Raw genomic sequence first — 8,163 nt, 5'->3', positions numbered from 1 at the left:
ACTGAGATGTACGGCCACTCTTGCTCAGGGGCTGGCAGAACAGGAAGGGCACCCTTCACCCTGGCCAAGCAGAGATGGAATGGGAAGCACTAGGCAAAGCTCCTGATAAGAAAGTAGAGAAAGAAGGCGTCCTGTGTTAGTGCAGCAGACTTCAGGGAGGGCCTTGCTGGGTCAGAGGTGGACTCACTGGATAGACTGACGCACATCAGGGCAGTCTATCCATGCCCCCCTGCTTTCCCCTCGGAGAAAAATGAGGACAATTTTGCCTGGCATCATGCTGCCCAGTCAGCCATACATGACTGTGACAGCAAAGCTTTGAGGCGGCACCTCTGCTGTGGACATACCCCCCATTACAGTCCCCTGCCTGAATCCCCTGTGGTGACAGCAACACAGCCATGGTCACAGGTGTGCACCTGCAATGCCTGGCAAGGAAATCATTGATCTGCTCGGCACCTCCTCCTCACCACATTGCGTGTGATATCGTAATTGCCAGCTCTATTCAGATGATGCTCACTAGTGACTATAGCCAGCCTGTGAACTGAAATACCACCAAGTCAGGACACTAAAATCCTGAGGATTAATTGGATGAGACTGACTGAAAATTTATTTAAAATCAATACTTCCATTGATTTTAGGCTTTAAGAAGGATATAACCAGCACACCAAAACAATTTAGAAAGAAAGCAAGAAGAGGCTACGTTATACCAGCATCTAAACCAATATTGCACTAATGTCTTGAAAACTAAGTGCAGTTCTGCCTTCCCCTTACAGAAGCTATTGGAAAGCCAGAAAAAGTCATGAAGGAGGGTGAAAACAACGCTTGAAAGTGTGAAACATCTTCTATGTGAGGAAAGGCTAAATGAACTAGACTAAATGATCCATCATCCTGTGGAAGACGAGGATGACAGTGACCTATAAGCACAGCAGTGTCATAGAATACGAGTATTCACCATTTCTGACACAAGCACTACAAGGGATTAAATCCAGACAACAGGTGCTAAGTTCAAAAAGAGCAATAGGTGATTCTCTACAAAATGCACAGCTATGGAGCGAAAATCCCCACCCTAGAGCATGCTGGATGCTAAGAGTTTACATGACTTCAAAAAGCAATTTAAAATGAAAAATAATGGAAGGAAAATCCACCAGGAGCTATTATTGCAGTTCAGGAAATCCCTGAGCTGCAAGTTGTTGGAGGCTGAGGGACTCTTCCAGGGAAGAATCATTCCCTACATTTCCTGGTTTTATCCTCTCTCCTCACCATCTGTCCTCAGCCATTAAGAAGACAGAGTGTGGGACTGGCATGGCATGTGCTCTCACCCAGTTGTCAGCCCATTTTACACAAAGCCAAATTTAAGATCCCACCAGGATCTTAAATTCACTTAACGTCATTTAAGGGTGACCAGTGTTGCAATCTCCCAAAGAAGTCTGTTAGCAAAAATATTCTGAGATGCACACACAAAAAAAAAAAAAAAAACATGAGTGGCTATATCAGGAAAAAAAACAATGCTATGAAGAGGTGACATGCTCTGGTAGTTAAAGCTGGCCAGGTGACATGCTCTGGTAGTTAAAGCTGGCCTTGCTGGAGCTGCTTACTCTTGTCAGTCTTGTCTCCTAAGGAAGGAGACAAGAGCCCTGTCCACCTGACCCAGCTGGGCAGGAGAGTAATGCTCCAGCACTGAGCAGGCTCCATGTGGGGCCAGAGCCCTGACAGCACCCCCAGGCTCCCAAGGTGAGTTTTCTTCAGACCCTCTGGCTTTCATGGACGCAGGAGGCTCAAGCATGTATGTCTCCTAAGCAAACAGTACCCATTTGCCCCATGGGTTGCTTGGATGACTCACTAACTAGCATTTCTAAAACATCCTGAGCAGAGATGGTCTCCCAAGCCCAGACTCAACATCAGTATCAGCTCCTGCTTACTACAGTTGACACCCTATGATTACAGCAGATGGATTTCCTTCCCCTTTGTCACTGAGGTTATAAAAACTGTGTCAACTGTGAAGGGAATGGCTGAACCAGAAAATAACTGTAAAAATAACTAATATTTTCTGGTATGCCAGGAGAAAACATTGCTGGACACCCAAAGCAAAGGCCTGGGTTAATGGATCCCCTTTCTGTCCTGTACCTTGTGATAGCACTGTCACACCGGTTCCTGGTTCCTCAGTAAGGCAGGGAGCAAAAAGATTATACAGAACATGTAGGAGAAAGGTAAAATAAAGACAATTTATAAATCAAACCAGAAGAAATAGCACCAAAACCCCTGGGAAGAATTCAGAGCTGAGCTAAGTCAGGATAATTAGCTATGCCTGGAGACATAACAAATTAGGCTCAGCAGAAGCCATTTTGACTCATTTCTTTTTTCCTGGGACAAGAAACAGCAGGTAAGCTGCTATCTTAAAAAGAGTATATACATATCCTGTACTCCCCGTGCTCTTCCCTCTTCTTGCTGCCACGGTTCTGGAGTGATACTGCAGCTAGATGGTCACACCTCATATTTCATACACTTTGGGTAGGATGGTAGAGGAGCAGCAGACCATACTGGCAGTTTCTTCTTACCTGAGAAGTGAGGTTCTTCATCTCCAGCTCAGAAAGAATAAACTGGATTTATAGAGGTTTCTCCACAATCAAGAAATGGAAAAACTGTCAAGAGGACCTACTGAAGGTCCATCCCACCAATTGTTCTGTCTCCTACAGTGATGGATGATCAGGGCAGAAGGGCTCATGCATGTCCTGCAGCCCGGCTGCACTATGTCCTTCCCTGAACACGCAGCTTCAACCAGGAAAATATATGCACCAGTTGCTCCAGGCTAGGTGTTTGACTCCTATGTTTAGACATCGGTTCACACGCTAGACAAGTGGTCCTAACGGGGCAAAATGCACCAGTCCCTCCACTTATCCACATGGGTCTCCCCCAGCATAAGCACAGGGCTCTGCCCTGAGCTGACAGCCTAGAGAGAGCAGAGTCAGTTCAGCAGCTCTCTGTCATGTCACATTATTCGTTCAGAAAAGCACACGGTGCTTTGGGCACAGAAAAATGCCTGAAGGACTCAGAATGATAATCAATAAGAGCAGAGCTACAAGCTGGAGGTGGGTTCTGCTTTGCAAGGACTTGAAAACAAGGTCAAAGAGTTTAAACATGACACTATAGCAGGTTTCTTATTTGGCTTCTTCTAAATACATTTATATTCCAAAGCCAAGACTTCCAAAACAATTACCAAAAGCCAGGGTCATAAATCCCTGGCAGTAAAGTAGCGACTTGAGTTTCACTGAGTCATGCAGCAGGCCTGGTCTTCTGCTCAGGTCAATAAAAACAATTGCAAGGTCCCCAGCGGGTGCAGAGCCAGACTGAAACACATATGGGAAAACAGTCCTTCCCCTCCTTTTTTTATTTTTTTTTTTTTTACAAGTTTAACTTCAAATAAGAGAATATCCCTGAAAAAAACATTACCTCCACTTGAAAAGCTGCCACCTGAAGCTGCTAACAACAGTGACCTTTTTGCTTTCCCCTGCTTCAGTGAGAAATATTAACAGTCTCCTCAAATTTGACAGAAACCAAAAAGTTCCTGAAATGAAACAGCAAAATTACCTGTAGAAACACATGTAAGAGTTATTTTCACACTTCCTCACCTCCCATTTATCAGTGCTTTAACAGCCACACAAATCACTTCTGACCCATGCAGGCAGAGCCACAATTAGTTTAATTACATGGCACAGGCTGTTGTTCAGTCAATTAGACTTTTACTTTCATCCACACCATTTTAATGACAGCCAAGAAGCTCCAACACTCTTGCCTCTTGTTTAGAACTGTGACCAGCTGATCAGGGCACAACAGCCCCGAAAATCAGCTGATTTTCTGCTGGCTGCAGCAGCAGCATATGCTTGAGCTTCCTGCAGCCATGAAGGGTCTGGGGAAAAGCCCAGTCTCATGGAAGTCTGATGATGCTGGCAGGGCACTGGCCCCACATGGAGCCTGCTCAGGGATGGAGCGTCACCGTCCTGCCCGGCTGGGTCAGGTGGATGGGGCTCCTGTTTCACAGCCTTTTGCATGTGCTGCCCAAGAGGCAGCCACTGATGCCACCCAACCTTTCATCTGAAAGAGAGGAGAGGCAAGTGCTTGCTTACAGGAGAAATCAGGACTCACAGAGAAAAAAATAAATCAGTTCTCCTGGGTGACTGAGCTGCCAGGCAGCCTCCAGCTCTAGCTTCTTCTCCATTCTCCTGCATGAGATTTGGGTTGTTGAAGTCTGAGCCACAGCTACTGCCCAACCTCCCTTCTCTCCCAGCAGCCCTGGGTGACCAGCGTGGCTCCCGATAACATGGCAGATGAAGTGGACCCCACACCACAACCCTATCCAGGGGAGCAAAGGGAGCGAGGCAGGCGTGGGCCATATTTTGTAAACCATTGAACAAACAAGATGTCCACATGAGGCCAGAACACACATCACAGCCGCCGGCCACAACCTTAGGAGGGCTATGGCAGTCACTCATGGCTCTGGAAAAAACAGGTGAAGAACTGCTGAGCTGCTGGTGCTGGTTGCATCCTACTGCATGATGGCTTTGTCAAGCAGCGCCTTGAGGTCTGCATTATGAAAGCAGGAGGAATAAGGTCAGCTATTGCAACACCCTCCCTGGCTCTGGATACCCACTTGAATTCCCTCTGGCTCCTCATCCTGCAGGGGGAAGTGGGGTCAGATCCTGTTCCTGGCTGCATACGCCACTTCACCCACCACTTCTGCTCTCACCTTGATGGCTGGGACCACCTCAGATTGCCTCTGAGGAGAGCAGGGGGTTGTGCCTTTTTTGAATGGTTGAAAACCATCCAGCCTCAGAGCTGTTCGAGCACTCTCATTTAAAGCTCATCCTGGCACCTGGGAAGCTTCTCCAGGGAGCTGAGAGCAAGCAAGGCTCTTCCTCAGCTCCTGCAGACCATCAGACCAGCCTGAGCAACCTCGGGAGTGTGAGGATGGAAGCTCCTCTCCCCTCCCCTCGTGGCAGCCTCCGAGCAGACTGCAGGCAGCTCCCTGAGACCACACCAGCTTCAGGCCTGGGAAAGACAGACAAGTGGCTTAAAGACATCCCTGTCTCCATCCTTCTCAGCAACCACATTAAAAAGATTAAGGGTCCGTTTTTGCCCATTTTAAAAGTACCAATTAAATTAAGAAGCATTTTCCTTTTCATATACAGTGTGAACTGGCATGCTGGGATGCCAGTTTCACAATACTGGTATTTATACAGTTTTGTTACATGATTCTTTTGCCCTCCTTGAAGCAACGCAGATATTGTTAGCCCAGCTTTCTCCTACAAAGACTCATCTCTCTGTTTCCAACCCCAGTTACTTTTTGAGCTCCCTGGAAAGTTTCACCCATATTTGAAAAAGGAGCACAGCCCTCAAAACCATGAAGCTTCTCAAAAATTAGGGAACTGAGCAAGGGAAAAGACTCAGGTCAGTGCTTCTCCTGAGGAAGGGCTGTGGGAGTGCTCTGTTGTGCATCATGCAGCAGCCAGCCAGTGGGCACGGGGCCAAAGAGAAGGGAGGCAGCTCCTAGGAGGGCAGCCTGGAGACGTGGGAGACAGGCTGGAGCACTGAGCATGGGGTGGTGTGGGGACTACAGAGACAATAAACACTACCATAAGGGACCTGTCATGACAGGTGGAGGGACAAAGGACATTATGAAGAACAAAGCAGGTTTCATTGGTTTTCCTGAGAAAAAAGAAACAAGACAAAACAACCCACTATTCCTCCTATAGGACAGGAGCTGCTGCTTTGTATGTATTTCTCCACTGGCTTTTTTGTACACACAGTCCAGCAATAACAGCCATCGCCCTCCTCTGCCTGCCTTGTTCCTTGCTAGGGGACAATCCCACTCCAGGGAGATTAGCAGAAAAAACCTTCCAGCAGCTTCAGCAAGAACATCGCTGGTGAAGAAATGTCTAAAAATGAACACAGAGAGCAATTTCAGCTGGAATTCCTCACTTGCCTTACACCTCCTGTTCCCTTTCATTACAGCTCAGCATGGTGTCCAGGCACTGGCATAACAATGCAGGCTGGCATCCCTGCTGGTCCCTTCATTGGTTCCTCCAGAAAGGCTCCAGTGTCACAGCTCAGCCGATGCAGGCTGAGTTACTGCTCCTACTACCTTACCAAAACCACCCCTCTGGGCTAAGATTTTAGCTCAAGCCCCGAGCTACAGCAACACCCTGAGTGAGACTGTGGCCTTCACAGGGGTAAATTTCCCCATCTCACCAGGAGTCACAAGGACCTTACAAAAGGTATGGCTGTGCAATGTGTGAAATAATAACTCCAAACACGTAGAGCTGGATTTGATGCACCTCCAGAGACGTTGCAATGTCAGTGGTTATTTGCTGTATTAGGTTTGATATGTTTAGGGTTTGGCTGTCTGGTGGTTTTTTTTTTAGTTTTTCTATTTTTTTTTATGAAGTCATTGAACTGAACAAACTAGACAAAATTGGTCTTGCAGTGGAAAGCGATGACCTTCACTGAACAAAGTCACCTTGGGCTTTGCTGCCACAATTTAATAAGGAAAAACTAAGTAAATAAATAAATAAAATGACAAGGAAAGAACAGAAACAAGCATGAGGATGATCCAGAGACTGCCCTGAGGTGTTCAGCATGGCAGGGGAATGATCTCTCCTCACCTGGCGTCTCAGAGGACCAAATGACCATCCGCTGCATGTTCCCTGTGGCCAGGAAGCTCGCAGCTGGAGACATGACCCATCCACAGGGCAGAGATGAGTGCAGCCCACTCCACACTGGCCAGCACCTGCTGCTCTTGGAGTAAGATGTGCAGGTTAAAATCCCACACTGCCTCAAAAATCTCTGCAACAAAATGTAGACCCTCCCCCTGCTCCTTCTGGGTAGGGTAACAGCAGCTACCAAACACTGTGTCAAGTCACCAAAAGCTCATTCAAAACATGGCACCTGTGAAATTGCTCAATGCATCTCCAGCACATGCATTCATCTCCAAGATAGACCAAAGCCTCACCGCACCATTTTCCTGCTGCAGCACAGTCAAGCCAGAGAGGAAATCTGTGTCCCACTTTCAGATGCCAAACACTTTATTCTCCTTCTCCATGAAACTGGAGAGATAATCAGGCCCCTGAGGCTGCTTCAAGGCTCCATTTGCTCTTATGCTTTTATTTGGATGGAAAATCGTGAACAGCTGAGCCAGCTCCCCCTGCAGGAACCACACATGGTCATTATTAGCCAGCAAAGCCTTGGCTGGGGTTTTCCTTGAAGTAGCCCAGAAAACTTGCTCATTACCCAGTAAGGGCACCATCCCATGCTATCTATGATCAGTCTGCAGCTAGCTGGACATTATTATCTCTACCACTTTTACACTCAGATCTTCCTTCTCCTTTTCCTGTTTCTTGTGTTAAGCTGTGCAGAAGAAGCACCTCTCTCCCTGGGGCCTATGGTATCAGCGGGTAAGAGAGATGAAGAAAAGGCTGTTGTCTCTGTTGCCTTGGCTAGAGACCCGAGAGACTGGCTCACACAGCCAGTCCATACCAGGGTGCAGACCCTGACCCTCCAAGGCCAGGCACAGTCTTTACTGCACAAGCATCTCCACAGGGGCCAGACATGGCACTCCCTTGCTCTATCCCCAGAGAACAGGACCCAGCGTCATGAGGAGGTCCCTCCTCAGTATAAGAACTTTAGTTGTTTGTTCCTTGTGCTCATTCATCTTTTTCAGAAGAAGACATATATCCAGCTGCATGTCTTCAGCCTGATTTTGGTTCTCAGAACAAAATCCCAAATAGTTGCAGCACTTCTCTTGGAGGGAGAAGAACCAAAATTAAATGTGCTGTAGGTCTCCACCAGGCATCGGCAGAACCACAGCAAGGTCATCAGCAAACTTGGGAGCCTTTGGTAGCCAGACTGCAGCTGTCTTTTCCTCCAAGAAGCATTAATGGGAGGTGGGAAGCAAGGAAAAGGTAGGAGGGGAGGGAGGGATGGGGCAGATGAGTTCAGCCAGTTCTCCAGTGCTGGGGATAGAGAGGAGGGGTGGGAAGGGCTTCACCTAGGGAGTGAGGCACCTCCTTCAGGGTCAGAGTCTCTTGGAGATAGATAGGAAGGAAGAGCACAGACACAGCCCCCTGAAATACCCCAGCAGCTGTACAGGCAGCAAAGCAATGCTCCACTGTCAAA

This window comes from Merops nubicus, unplaced genomic scaffold (genome assembly GCF_000691845.1).
Source record: "Merops nubicus isolate BGI_N331 unplaced genomic scaffold, ASM69184v1 scaffold10629, whole genome shotgun sequence".
Taxonomy (NCBI): Eukaryota; Metazoa; Chordata; class Aves; order Coraciiformes; family Meropidae; genus Merops; species Merops nubicus.
Note: the sequence above shows the minus strand (reverse complement) of the source record.